General features: G+C 46.0%; 1 pseudogene; it reads right to left on the reverse strand.

Annotated features, from left to right (window-relative positions):
- Positions 1-548: 548 nt before the first annotated feature.
- LOC123398722 lies at positions 549-1,212 on the reverse strand (annotated as a pseudogene).
- Positions 1,213-15,572: the final 14,360 nt, after the last annotated feature.

The raw sequence follows: 15,572 nt of genomic DNA on the forward strand, positions 1-15,572 counted from the left end.
GTATAGAATAGCAAAGATGCCACAATCAAATCTGTCGGGAAAAAAGGTGCAGGAATGAGATCACAAAAATCAAACGAAGTTGCAAAAATGTAAAGTTGCGAAAAATACTACGTTGTCGATTGTTGTGGGTCGCCTGATGGACTGAAGCGCTCAAATGTGTCAAGATCATGCTTCCATTGGTTTCTTTCTTTGACCAGGGTTTTGAAGTTCTCTATCTAGAATGCAAGATTGATTGGTACCGCAACATTGATTTGAAAAACATGGGGAGAAAAAAATTTGATTGGCACGACATACCAGATTACAACAAGGCTTCTCAAGGTTGCTTACATAGTGAGGGTCTTAACTCCTGGAGTCAAATACATTGAATTGTTTATGCATGAAATTAACAACAACAACAACAACAACTGCCCAATGGTCGTGTTTGACAATGGTGAAGAACAACTCCAAGAATGAAAGTTGATATAATTCAAAAACTGATGCATTGTTGCGCTGAAAAGTAAAAAGTTTGCACAATGTCGTTGTAGTCCCAACCGGTTGCTTCTGCTCCTTCAGAGACGAGCCACTATGAGTTGCATCAGTAATTGTAGTAGTCCAATTCGGTTGCTTCTGCTACTGAAGGAACGAGCCACTAGAAGTTGCATCATCCATGCCTACAGTCCCATGCGGGGAATCATCATTGTTGGACTGCTGCGCAAATGGTCCGGTGACACTGGCATCACACATGCTCATAGCAGGAGCTGCTCGTACATTAAAAGTGACATGTGGACCTTCATATTTGGCTTCATCACTCCTGGATCCAGCTTTGGATGCCTCAGACAACATCAAGCCCAATCGTTTGTAGTACACGCCCTGCAACAACCTCTCAAATGAGCTCAATGTGGCTTTAAGTTCTGTAGGAAATATCTCTTTATGCTTGTTGTATATGGCACACATATGTGAGGGCAGCTGCAATGCATAGAAACAAAGAAAAACAGAGAATGGGAAAAATGACATTAGCTACATAATTTGAATATTTCTGTTGGGCAAAAAGATACAGTGCAGGGAAAAAAGAGAGTTGCAAAAAATAAATGCTATATGGCTCACCTATAACTCCTCAAATGTAGGTAGCAAATGCAACCACTCCCCCAAAGAGCCGCACACATCATCACCACCCTCCATGTTATCCGGAGGTGGCTCATGCACATTCCCTCTTGTGCCATCAGAACCATCCATATCACCCTTAGATGGTCCTTGAGCGCCCTCAACGACTCCTCGTTGAAGCTTTGATTGTGTGTGCGATTTATCCGACACATCCAGAATTTGTGTTGCGGACGCACCAACTCCACCTTGATTGTTTATCTTCGGCAGCTCCTTTGTCAAACTAGCTTGGATGGATAACTGGGCAAGCTGATCTATGTATGACAGAAACTTGGTTGTTGCGTACGGTGTAATGGAGTTGAACAACATCCCAAAAATGAAAGTAGAGGGAAAACACATGAAAAATGCGACAAGAATGCACATTTGCAATTGCAACAAAGAAACTAGAAGGTATTGTTTCCAAAAATTAAAAAAGGGATACTTACAAGGCGCTTCCCAAAACCATTTTCTGGGGTGTCAACTGCAACAACAACGGTGAAATCCAAATCCTGGACAAAAGAAGCACATGGCAGAGAATAGTCGATGGTATGATCAACTATGCATCCTCTGGGAATGTTGATGTGGTCCATGTAAATTACCTGCAAAAAAAGAAGACAAATATGCCACGGTTAAATCAGGATGCTCCGGAAACAAGAAATGGGGTTATTTGCGGGAGTGAAGGGAAGTACCGGAAGCATTGGTTGACAACCGCCAATTAGGAATTTGAGTTTACCATCGTTCCTCTTATCCTGGTATTTCTTAACTTCCCTCATCACATCAAACAGAATATGCTCGTCCCACTTGAACTCATGGACAACACTCATGTCTCATAAGGTGTATAAATAATCTAGAGACACCATGTTCCCTGTCCGAGAAGCTAAGTCCAATGAAAGGCAATGTAAAATCCATGACCTACCAATGGTCTCCTCATCGTCATCATCAACATTTGACAAAACAACAACTATGGTGGGTATTGGAGCCCTTTCACCATCCAAATAAACCTCGCAGAAATTTTCTTTCCCCTTTGCCGAATTCTAGCAGCTTTCTACCATATGGTACATTGAGTATCTTCTTAACCATATCTCTTGTGAAGTGGATCTTCTTGTGGTCATTTAACCTATGAGACATATGAAATCAGTACACATTTCGAAAGATAAATCCAAAAAGGGTTTTATGCAACACAAAAATAAAGCAAGGAAAACAATAAACATACTTGAGCAGGCGCTTTTTGGTATCAATCCTCATGATTATGAAATAAACAAGAGCTTCTCGAGGAGGAACCAAAGGAGAGATATTAAGCAAATCCCCGCAAGAAGACTTTCTTATGACAACCCTCCTTTTCCCTTTGATGGTGTTGGCTAGCTCGCGTAGTCACTTTGCCGGCCATTGGGTTTGGTAGATACCCATGCCGTGAAAACAAGCAAAATTGAAAACATTAGTGCCTCCTCGCCGCGTGGAGGGGACGCTTGGAGATGCGGTGGCGCCTGTTGAAGACGAGTTGATGGATATACTTATCGCCCCTCGTTGGTTACCCCAAGTGGAAGGTGGAGATGTAGTTAGCATCAGATTTCCCTTACATGGGGACTGTAAGGTTTATCGAACCAGGAGGACTCCGAGGATCAACATGTACGTGTGTGTTGCTCTGGCGCTAGCAGAAGATGTGGACCTACACACACAACAAATAACTTTGCTCCCAACGAGTACAAAGAGGTTGTCAATCTCTCCGGCCTTGTAGTTTGCAAAGGATCAAAACACAAGTGGGAATAGTGATAGTGATTGCAACGGAAAAGTAAATGAAAGCAGTAAATGGTGGAGGTGTAAGCAATGGTGGTAATATGGACCTGAGTCACGTGATGTTCACTAGTTATGTCTCTCTCCCAAAAGACGATAAACAACTATGTTGGGTAAACAAATTATAGCTAGGCAATTGACAAAATTATAAACGCACCACAATGCTAATCATGCTACAAGAAAGTTAGAGGCTCAAAAGTAATGGGTAGTACGCCAAAACAAGTAGACCGTTCATTCATCAACATCTACTTACTAATCACCCACCTTGAGATATCTATCCAGAACATCTCGCTGGTATTAAGTTGCGAGCCCCACCCAAAGTATAAACTCAAAGCAACGGACAACTGCATTAACGAACTTTGCGTAAGGTAAACAATCCTTGCAACCGTGGTCACAAGCACCGTTGTTTTCTCCCTGCTGGCAACAACACATCCCCTAGTCTCATGTTTATGTCACTCAAGCTAGATATCAGGGGGCATGAACCCACAATCATGCATAACGCTCCCTCTTGGAGTTACAATCTACTACTCGGCCAAAGCAATACAAAGCAACAGAGAACATGCATGAATTACCTAAGAACACAATATAAAAGGATAACCAAATATATAACTCATCACAATCTGAACATAATCTCATAATCCATCGGATCCTAGCAAACCGAGCATAGCAATAGTAGGAAAATTACATAGATGCCTTGATCATGTAGGGCAGCTCACAAGGGCTAATCATTGAAGCACAAGATTGGAGAGAAGACATCACATATCTACTGGTCATGGACTCATGGTCCAAGGAGGACTACTCATGGCACGTCCGGGAAACGTCCATGGTGGTGGAGAAGCTCCTGGAGGTCAATCCTCCCTCCGACACGGTGCCGGGCAGAGGTCTCCTAACGCTCCCGATCTCGGAAGCGCTGCGTCGGCGGAACAATGGAGAAATTCGCGATTCTGGATCTCCTCGAAGGGTTTCCTATCAGAGAGGTAAATATAGGCCGAAGGAGGGCACTAGAGGAGGTGGGCCCCACCTAGGCGACCTGTGGGCGCGGCGAGGGGCGAGGCCGCGCACGGAGGCCGCCTGGGCACGCCCTGGCTCCCCTCTGGCCCACCTTGATGCCTCTCGAAGCTTCCGTCACACTGATTTTTATATATTTTTCTCGGGATTTTTGGGGCTCTGTAAATTTGGGTAAAAGTCCCTGCAAAAAACACATGAGCAGACAGAAACTGGCACTAGGTGCACTGAGTTAGTAGGTTAGTTCAAATATGTGTAAAAAGATATAAAAGTGTAGTAAAACATATAACAATGTCACCCAAAAGATCATGGAACAAGCAGAAATTATAGATACGTTTGGAACGTATCACCTGTGCACCCGAGCATAACATCCTCCACGCTTGCTGAGACCACGACCAAGGGACTGATACGTCTCCAACATATCTATAATTTTTGATGGTTCCATGCTATTATCTTGTCAAACTTTGGATGTTTTGTATGCCTTTTATATCTTTTTCGGGACTAACTTATTAACTCAGTGCCAAGTGCCAGTTCCTGGGTTTTCCGTGTTTTTGACCCTTTTTAGAGGAGAACTTTAAACGGTGTCCAAACGGAATAAAACTTCCGAAAATATTTTTTCCGGAACAGAAGATACGCAGGGGACATGAGAACCAAAGCAGAGGCCACCAGGGGAGGCCACATGCCCCCCTAGGCGTGGCCAGGGGGGCGCCTAGCAGGCTTGTGGGCCCCCTGTGGCTCGTCTGCCCTACCTCTTTCGCCTATAAATTCATGAAAAATCCAAAACTGCGCGAGAGATCCACGAAAGTACTTTTCCGCCACCGCAAGCTTCTGTCTCCGCAAGATCCCATCCGCGGCACGTTCTGGTGCCCTGCCGGAGGGGGGATTCGGATACGGAGGGCTTCTTCATCAACACCATGGCCTCTCGAATGATGCGTGAGTAGTTCACCATAGACCTTCGGGTGCATTGCTAGTAGCTAGATGGCTTCTTCTCTCTCTTGGATCTTCAATACAAAGTTCTCCATGATCTTCATGGATATCTATCCGATGTAATCTTGTTTTGCGGTGTGTTTGTCGAGATCCGATGAATTGTGGATTTATGATCAGATTATCTATGAATCTTATTTGAGTTTCTTCTGATCTCTTATATGCATGATTTCATATCCTTGTAATTCTCTTCGAGTTGTGGGTTTTGTTTGGCCAACTTGATCTATGATTCTTGCAATGGGAGAAGTGCTTGGTTTTGGGTTCATACCGTGCGGTGACCTCACCCAGTGACAGAAGGGGTAGCGAGGCACGCATCATGTTGTTGCCATCAAGGGTAAAAAGATGGGGTTTACATCATTGGTTTGAGTTTATCCCTCTACATCATGTCATCTTGCTTAAGGCGTTACTCTATTCGTCATGAACTCAATACACTAGATACATGCTGGATAGCGGTCGATGTGTGGAGTAATAGTAGTAGATGCAGAAAGTATCGGTCTAATTGTCTCAGACGTGATGCCTATATGTATGATCATTGCCTTAGATATCGTCATGACATTGCGTGGTTCTATCAATTGCTCGATAGTAATTTGTTCAGCCACCGTAATATTTGCTATTTTGAGAGAAGCCTCTAGTGAACACTATGGCCCCCGGGTCTACTTCACATCATATTTTCAGCCTTACACTTTTACTTCGTTGCACGTTCCGCCTTCAGATCTCACTTTGCAATCAATCTTGAAGGGATTGACAACCCCTTTATAGCGTTGGGTGCAAGCTTGTTTGTGTTTGCGCAAGTACTATGGACACTTGGCTTGATTCTCCTACTGGATTGATACCTTGGTTCTCAAACTGAGGGAAATACTTACTGCTACTGTGTTGCATCACCCTTTCCTCTTCAAGGGAAAAACCAACGCAAGCTCAAGAGGCAACAGGGACGAGGGTGCCTTCGAGACTTGCATCATCTTTGCCCCAGTGGCGGCATTCTTCTTCTTCTCCTTGCCGCCGCCAGGGAGGCTGCACCGAAGAAGGGCTATCTAGAGTAAATCGATTGAGGATGAATAGCATGAGGATGGGCTAAGGTAATTACTCGTCCACGGCGGGCCACTTCCTCTTCTTCTTGACAGCGGGCGACGCGTCCTCACCACGTTCGTGCACCGCCCAGCCGCCACCAAAGGGGCGCTCGGCGCAGTCCCTGGTGAGCTCGTCCTCGCCTCCCTCCTCCCCGGGGGCCTGAGGGGTCCCCCGAATAGGTACGACCGTCGCCAGGGGAGGCGCCGCACCATCGTCACGTGCTCCCGCCGTCGGTGCATCAGCCTTGCGGGGCCCAACCCTGCTCCTTCTTCTATGGCCACGGGCTCATAAGGAATCACGCGACGATGCTCATCCATAACAACGTCGTCCTCGAGATTGCGTAGGGACGGATGGAGATTGGGCGGTGGAATCCGGCCCACGTCCTCCTCCCCTTTTGTCGCCTCTGAATCCTGGTCGCTGCCGTCATCACTCGATGACGATACTGCAATGTGGAAGACCTTGTGCGGCCCGACGAGCCCCCATTCATTGAAGGCGAGCATTTCCACAACCATTCCCTCCATGTCGTTGCAGGCGTACAACGGTGGCATGGCCTACATGTTGGAAATATGCCCTAGAGGCAATAATAAAGAAGTTGTTATTATATCTCCTTGTTCATGATAATTGTCTATTGTTCGTGCTATAATTGCATTAACCAGAAACAGTAATACATGTGCGAATCTATGGATCACAATATGTCCCTAGTAAGCCTCTAGTTGGCTAGCTCGTTGATCAATAGATGATCATGGTTTCCTGATCATGGACATTGGATGTCGTTGATAACGGGATCACATCATTGGGAGAATGATGTGATGGACAAGACCCAATCCTAAGCATAGCACTAGATCGTGTTGTTCGTCTGCTAGAGATTTTCTAATGTCAAGTATCATTTCCTTGGACCGTGAGATTGTGTAACTCCCGGATACCGTAGAAGTTCTTTGGGTGTATCAAACATCACAACATAACTGGGTGACTATAAAGATGCACTATGAGTATCTCCGAAAGTATCTTTTGAATTGGTACGAATCGAGACCGGGATTTGTCACTCCGTGTGACGGAGAGGTATCTCTGGGCCCACTCGGTAGAACATCATCATAATGAGATCAATGTGACTAAGAAGTTAGTCATGGGATGATGTGCTATGGAACGGGCAAAGAGACTTGCTGAAATGGATCGAGATGGACCTAGAGGGGGGGGGTGAATAGGTACGAATCCAAATTTTGACAATTACTTACCAATTTTAGGCTAAAGTGCGGAATATAAGTGTAAGCCTAATAATTGCTATGACAAAGAGTAAGCTATTAGGAGTGAAGCAAGGCAAGCGGTAAACAATAAGCAAATACAAGTATGTAATAAGGATTAACACAAGTAGAGAGTTAGGGTTAGGAATAACCGAAACTCCGAGAGAGACAAGGATGTATCCCGATGTTCACTTCCTTGGAGGGAAGCTACGTCACCGTTAGAGGGGCGGATGTTACCACGAAGGCACACCAACGCCACGAAGGCTCACCCTATTCTCCCTTTGAGATAACTCCACGAAGGCGTTTCTCAACCACTAGTGGTAAGCCTTGAGGTGGCTTCCAAACCTTCACAAACTTTCCGGGGGATATCACAATGGTTTGATTCCTCTCCAAAGACTCCTACCGCCTAGGAGTCTCCAACCTCCAAGAGTAACAAGATCACGGGGATTGCTCAAAACTTGCTCAAATCACAAATCACTTTGGTGGGAAGGAGGAGAGGGAGACGATCTTTCTTTTGATTGGAACAACACTCTAAAGGACTCACAAATGATCTTGGGATCTAGGATTTAGTGTAGACAAGAGTGAGTGAGAGGAAAGGTGTTCTTGGATGTATCTTGGCTGTGTTGAACACCCTTTCACGAGGTGGGAGAAGAGTATATATAGTGTGGAGTGAAATCCAGCCGTTGGAGGTGCAATAAGTCACACAGGGTCCGGACGCCCGAAAGTTGCCGGACGTCCGGGCGTCCGCGAGGAGCCGGACGTCCGGAGGGAGTCGGACGTCCGAGGCCTGTAGGCATGACAGGGGCTCAACTGAATTTATCAGCGGCCGGACGTTCGACATGGGTCGGACGTCCGAGGCCTGTAGGTGAGCCTGAACCTATTCGAATACATCAGAAGCCGGACGTCCGGAAGTGGCCCGGAAGTCCGTATTATACAACACAATTTCTTCTGGTGGTGGCTTCCGGATTTCCGACGGGGGTCGGACATCCGGAGCTCGGACGTCCGAGATATAGTGCACACAAACTACTGGTGTTGGCCTCCGGATTTCCGGAGCTTGGCCGGATGTTCGGCCCTCGGACGTCCGGAGGGAGCCGGATTTCCGAGTTATAGTGTGTACAACCTACTGGTGTTGGCCTCCGGATTTCCGGAGCTTGGCCGGATGTCCGGACCTCGGACATCCGGAGGAAGCCGGATTTCCGAGTTATAGTGTGTACAAACTACTGGTGTCTGGCTGCGGATTTCCGAAGCCAGCCGGACGTCCGGCCCTCGGACGTCCGGAGGGAGCCGGATGTCCGAGGAGATTGGACATATGTTGAATTGTAGAGAGTGGATATTATGTGATGTTTGATATGATTGTAGAGATGTGGTATGAGCAAGTTTCTCGCAAAGCCTGTGATCCCCTCTTAATAGTGCGGGATCCCTATACTCAATATCAGTAAACTCAAAAAGACTATTCTACAACATCTCTTCTTAACCCCGAGTCTTCTCGAAATATAACTCACCAATCTTTTCAGGCAGCCTTTGGCACATAAATCTTAATCTACTAAAGTACTTGCCGTCCTGAGATACACTCAACAAATAGGATTAGTTTCCTATGTATGTGCTGTCATTAACACCAAAAGACAATTAGGGGCATAGCATGCACTTTCAATCTCCCCCTTTTTGGTAGTTGATGACAACATATACATAGGTCTCAAAAATATGAACTATACATTATAGTCTAGGAGATATTTTAGTACGGGGCTCCCCCTTAGGATATGCATGATAAGGAAATCGAAGCTCCAAATGGATCAATCATGGAAGAATAATAGATCATCATAGAAATAAAAGAGTCAAGACATAATAGTCTATGATGATATCATAGCAAATCACAACCATTCATAAGTAGCCATACATGAATTGTATCCATTACATTAAATCTCCAAAGACTAAAAATGGCGAGAATAAAATTTTAACTATGATACATTACTCCCCCTTTGTCACCAAGGACCAAAAAGGGAGCCATCAATAACACCAACCAAGCTCAGAGCTCATCATCATCATTAGCATCATCAGCCAAACCACTGCCCCCAGCCTCGTCAAAGAACTCAGACCACTCAGGACCAGAAGGGAAGCCAAAATCAATGGAAGGAGCAGCAGGAGGGGCCTCATCATCACTCACAGTAAGATTGCCCGAGGCTCTCAAACGAGCCTTGAGGGCATTCTGAGAGGAAACTAAGCGGGAAACCACATCATGGGTTTGACCACACTGAAAGGAGACAACCTTCATCAAAGCAGAGTGAGCTTTGCCAAGGAATTTGGCAATGCGACTGAGAGACCCGGAGCTAGATGAAGGGGTGGCGGCACGTGCAGCAGTGCGACGAGTGGTAGTAGAGGAAGACGGGGCGTGCTTGGGAGCAAAATCATTCGCCATGTGAGCGGGAATGGTCCACTTGCGATGGATGTGAGTGGTAGCCACAGAGAAATCAGCAACGTGGTTAATAAGTGCCTGGATAAAAGGAGCATGAGGAAAGGCTCGCTTGTACTGAAAGCTAGCAAGCCGAATCTCATGCCATAGGAAATGGGGCACATTGATTTTGGTCTTGGGGTTCTCGAACAAGTGGTACATGATATCGATGCAATAGCCACTGCAAGAACCCTTATCACCCATCTTGGGATAGATGGTGCGGATGACACACTGAAAGATAATGAAGAAAGGTGAGCGCCAGATGGATACCTGGTTAAGGTCCTTCTGGTGCTCATCCTCATCAAGCTCACTCAGTGGTTTGAGGAGGTGCCCACACACTTCAATGTTCTTAGGTGCATGATTAGGATCATCCTTATGTATTTTATGACCGGAATGGGGAAAACCCAGAGCGGCAACAAAAGTAGCATAGGTGGCTTTGAGGTGAACATCAGAGGTCATCCAAGTGACAGTGTTGTCGGTGCCAAAATGACACGTGGCATAGAACTGGTGAATGGCAGCAGCATTATAATCGCAATGAAAAGAAAACGGGGCGGCAAGCCCCGAAGACTCAATAAGCTCAAGGGCACCCTGATATTTTGCCGGATGCTTGCGAATATGCTCAATGTCAATGTAAAGATGATTGGATAAACCCTTAGGAACTATGACCGTGGAAAAGACGTCAGCCTGGACGTGTGTGCGAAAACGTGAATCCATAGAATCACTGACGACCTCGTATTGATTTACGTCGTGGCGGAAAGTAAAATAGGAAGCAGCCCCAAGAGTGGTAAACTTGGTGATATCACGACCTAACGTGGCAGGGGGCTCTAAAGAGATGCGGCGAGCTTTACCTTTAGGCTGGGCAGGAGGCGGTTGTGGCATGTAGGAGGCCCGGCGAGACCCGAGCTTGGACCTTCGAGCGACGGGTTGAGGAAGTTCCTCGGCGGCAATCTCCTCCTCGAAGTCGGGGTCAGCATCATCAGATGGTGATGGAGACGGCGACTGCCGGGGTGGAGGACGCCGGGCAGCCCGTTTGAAGGGACGGTGTGACTCATCCGATTCCGACCCCGTGTTCATAGGGATGCGAGAGGATGAGGCGGCCACGGTCTTCTGAGCGGTGTGCTTGGTCTTGCCCATGGAGCCCTACGCGGATGAAGAATCCCCAAATGAGGAACGAACAAGGAAAGACAAGGGATAAATCAAATCCACGCGAGAAAGGACGAAGGAGCAACCTGAGAGGGATCCCGTAAAGGGTACGGACGAAGGAGAAGGGGATCCGCGGAGGAGATCGCTCGATCTCGAGGAGGACGGCGTTGGGGAGGAGCTCCTCGAGCTGCTCCCAGGGCTGGCGGCGGCGGCTGGGGGAAGTGGGGCGCAGGGGATTAGGGTAAAAGACCCAGCCCCGCGCCCAGCTTTATATAGGGTCCCCGAGGCGTCGGACGTCCGAGAGGCCTCGGACGTCCGGAGGTCGGACGTCCGAGAGGTGTCGGACGGCCGGTGGATGATCTGGCGCCGGACGTCCGGAGTGAGCCGGACGTCCGAGATAGAGAGGGGGGCAGTTCTGGTAATTATGTTGTGATGATGATGACTTTCATGGTATATATATATAAAACAAACTATGAGCACTGGTTTTTCTAGAAGCACTACATGCATGAAATGATCTGTGTGTACGTTGTAAGCTTAAAAACACATAGAATTACGACGCACTCCCCCTAAATATATGCGCACATCAAGACACAACCATAATGTGAGTGTATGTATGTGTGCAAGATTTCAAGATATGTTGTCAAGCTCCAAGATACCAAGTTCACGCCTAAGTTGACAGAACCTAGCTACGCTAAGTGGCTTGGTGAAAATGTCGGCTAACTGCATGTCGGTACCCACATGGGTAATATCAATGTCACCCTTTTGCACATGGTCTCTCAAGAAATGATACCTAATATCAATATGTTTTGTGCGAGGGTGATCAATGGGGTTTACGGAGATCTTTATGGCACTTTCATTATCACAGAGAAGAGGAACGTGTCGATACATGATACCATAATCCTTCAGTGTTTGCCTCATCCATAGCAATTGAGTAGCACAGCTTGCGGCTGCAATATATTCGGCCTCGGCCGTGGAGAGAGAAACATAGTTCTGCTTCTTCGAGGACCAACTTACCAACGAGCGTCCAAGAAACTCGCATGCACCGGAAGTGGATTTCTGTCCCACTTTATCACCGGCCCAATCCGCATCAGAATACCCAATAAGATCAAACTTTGCATCCTTAGGGTACCATAAGCCTAACTTTGGGGTGTGAACAAGGTATCTAAGAATGTGCTTAACCGTCGTGTGGTGGCTTTCCATAGGGGAAGCTTGAAATCTAGCACATATTCCTACACTTAACATGATGTCCGGTCTAGATGCGCAAAGGTAAAGCAGCGAACCAATCATGGAGCGATAAGTAGATGGGTCAAAAGGAATACCGTTTGAGTCTTCATTTAGAACTACATCGGTGGCCATGGGTGTCTTCATTGGTTTAGCATTTGTCATATCAAATTTCTCAAGAATGTCCTTGAGATACTTAGTTTGAGACAAGAAAATCCCTTCTTGAAATTGTTGTATTTGAAAACCAAGAAAGAACTTCAAGTCCGTGTTGAGTGACATCTCAAAGGTCTTGGTCATGGAGGCCGCAAATTTATTGCACAAATGGATGTTAGGAGAACCAAAAATGATGTCATCTACATATATTTGGCATAAGATCAAATCACCATTTTCCCTCTTAGTAAAAAGAGTGGGATCGATCACCCCCACCACAAAGCCATCATCGAGTAGGAACTTCTTAAGATGATCATACCAAGCACGGGGTGCTTGTTTAAGACCATAAAGTGCCTTGTGAAGTTTATATACATGGTCTTTGTGATGAGGGTCAACAAACCCAGGTGGTTGTGATACATATACCTCTTCTTGTAGAGGACCGTTAAGAAAAGCACTTTTCACATCCATTTGATGCAAGGTAAAACCATTGAAAGCAGCATAGGCCAATAAAATGCGAATGGACTCAAGACGAGCAACAGGGGCGAAAGTTTCACCAAAGTCCAAACCTTCAACTTGGGAGTACCCCTGTGCTACTAACCTTGCCTTGTTGCGTAGAACAGTCCCGTTCTCATCTTCCTTGTTCTTGAAGATCCATTTAGTTCGAATAACATTATGTTCTTCAGTTGGTCGTTCTACCAATGACCATACTTCATTTCGTGTGAAACTGTTTAGCTCTTCTTGCATAGCAAGTATCAGTCGTTGTCACATAGTGCATCTTGAACCCTGTGTGGCACGGTACTAGAGACAAACGAAAAGTGAGCACAAAAGTTTGTTAATTTTTTACGAGTCACTCTACCTTCCGATACGCCTGTGAGGATTTGATCAATATCAACACGACCGGCCACACGTGGCATGATGGAGGTCAAGGTTTCACGAGGTTCTACTTCGTTTCCATCATCAATGTCCTCAACATATGGATCATTTATGTGCGGAGGAAGATATTCCTCTTCGCGTTGCACCTGTTGAGGTTCATCATCAAGCATGCCCATACTTTGGTCTATCTCTTGAGGATCAACTTGTTCTTGAGTGTCATCTCCTACTTGATCCTCAGCAACTGACATGATGGGTGTGCTAGTATCTTGTGGAGGTACGGGTAGTGAACCGTCTTGAGGATGCGAGATGTTCTCATCATCTTCATCATCATCATGGGGTCGTTGTTCCATAGGCAAAAGTGCACCTACACCCATGTTTAAGATATCTTGTGGGGAGTCTTCTTCACCTGCATCATTTAGATCAACCTGCTCCCCATGGGAGCGGTTAAATTCATCAAACATCACATCACAGGTTTCTACAACACATCCAGTGGATTTGTTGTAGACTCTGTAGGCGTGAGAGTTTGATCCATAGCCAACAAAAATCCCCTCAGTTGTTTTGGATTGAAATTTTCCTAACGTTCTCGTTTGTTGAGGATGAAGCATTTGCATCCAAACACACGAAAGTACTTAACATTGGGCTTGTTCCCAGTTAGGAGCTCATACGGAGTTTTCTCCAATATTGATCGGAGGAAGAGCCGGTTTGATGCATGACATGCTGTGTTGACGGCCTCAGCCCAAAAGCTATGTGGTGACTTGTATTCATCTAACATGGACCTTGCCATTTCCACAAGTGTCCGGTTCTTCCTTTCTGCCACACCATTTTGTTGGGGAGTGTAGGGTGCGGAGTACTGATGTTCAATCCCCTCATCACTCAGAAATTCTTCTAGGGTGTAGTTCTTGAACTCAGAGCCATTATCACTTCTTACTGCCTTAACGTGCTTGTCAAACTTCCGCTGGGCTTGTTTGGCAAAATCAATGAAAGTGGCCTTTGTCTCGTCCTTGGACTTGAGAAAGAACACCCATGTATATCTTGAGTAATCATCAACAATGACTAGGCCATACTTTTTCCCTTCAAGACTTGCCCATGAAGGAGGCCCGAATAGATCCACATGAAGGAGCTCTAACGGCCTCGAAGTGGATACAACGTTCTTGGGTGGATGTCTTGATTGATGTTGCTTCCCAGCTATGCATGCACTGCACACACGATCTTTCTTAAAAGATACATTTGTTAGTCCAAGGATGTGATTACTGTTTAAGAGATTTTGAAGATTTTTCATGCCAACATGGGCGAGCCGGCGATGCCACAGCCATCCCATGTCGGCCTTGGCCATTAGACAAGTTGTATGGAAAGTGCTCTCTTTCGAGAAATCAACCGTGTAAAGGTTGCCATCCAACTCTCCAACAAAAGCCACTTCAAGAGTGTCTCTCTTAAAGACTTTCACATCCGTTAGTCCAAATAGTGTGTCATAACCGACGGAAGCCAATTGGCGAACTCAAAGTAAATGATATTGAAGAGATTGAACAAGCATGACATTTGCAATAGACATGTCATTAGTGATTGCCACCTTGCCCAACCCAATTACCTGCCCTTTCGACCCTCCACCAAATACAATGCTCATGTATGGTCGAATGGCTTGCATGAAGTCATAGAGCAAGTTACTATCTCCGTTCATATGATTTGTGCATCCACTGTCGATCACCCATTTTGCTCCACCGGAGAAAATAGCCTCTAAAGAATTAAGACTTGGTTTGAGGTACCCATTTTGTCATGGGGCCTTTCACATTAGTTACAAGAGTCTTAGGGACCCAAATAGCATAGAATCGAAGTGCATTACGGGGACCAACGAATTTAGCATAGACCTCTCCTTCCTTTGATTTGCGTAGTACATAGGATGGCGGCATGAATTCGGTTGTCTTGTTGTGAGCAGACGGACCCCTAGTGGCCGATCCACTCACAACCTTACCTTTCTCCGTGTGTCCCTCTGGTACAAATATTTCCTTAAGAGGAGTGGTACACTTCAGAGGAGATGCACTTTTCTTGGCAGTACTTGGGTTGAACCCAAGCCCTTCCTTTGCGACACCTCCATTGTGTCGACTTAAGATCTCATTGAGAGTCTTTTGTCCTTGTGCACATGTCATGAGACCTCTGTCTAGCTGTGCCCTTAATGAACAGTTTTCCTCACGGATAGATGTCAGTTCACTACTAGGGTTAGTAGTGCAGGTATCAACATTGATAATAGGTGAGGAGTAGGCCTTAGCTAGAGTGTCAAGATAAGTGACCTTAAGTGCCTCAAAGCTCTTTGTAAGAGCAGTGAGTTTTTCTTCCTTGTCTTTGAGAGACAAGGATAGACGCTCACAGTCCTTAGAAAGAGAAGCATGAGAGTTCACAAGTCGGTCTTTATCATTTAGTAATTCTCTGCACACATTTTCAGCCTTTTTCAAGGAGGCAAGATCATTAGCATGTTTATCAAGGTTTTCACCTACTTTTAAACATAATGCATCATTTTGTGCTTCCTCATAAAGGACTTTCTGCTC

The sequence above is a fragment of the Hordeum vulgare genome, chromosome 1H, assembly GCF_904849725.1.
Source record: "Hordeum vulgare subsp. vulgare chromosome 1H, MorexV3_pseudomolecules_assembly, whole genome shotgun sequence".
Classification (NCBI taxonomy): Eukaryota; Viridiplantae; Streptophyta; class Magnoliopsida; order Poales; family Poaceae; genus Hordeum; species Hordeum vulgare.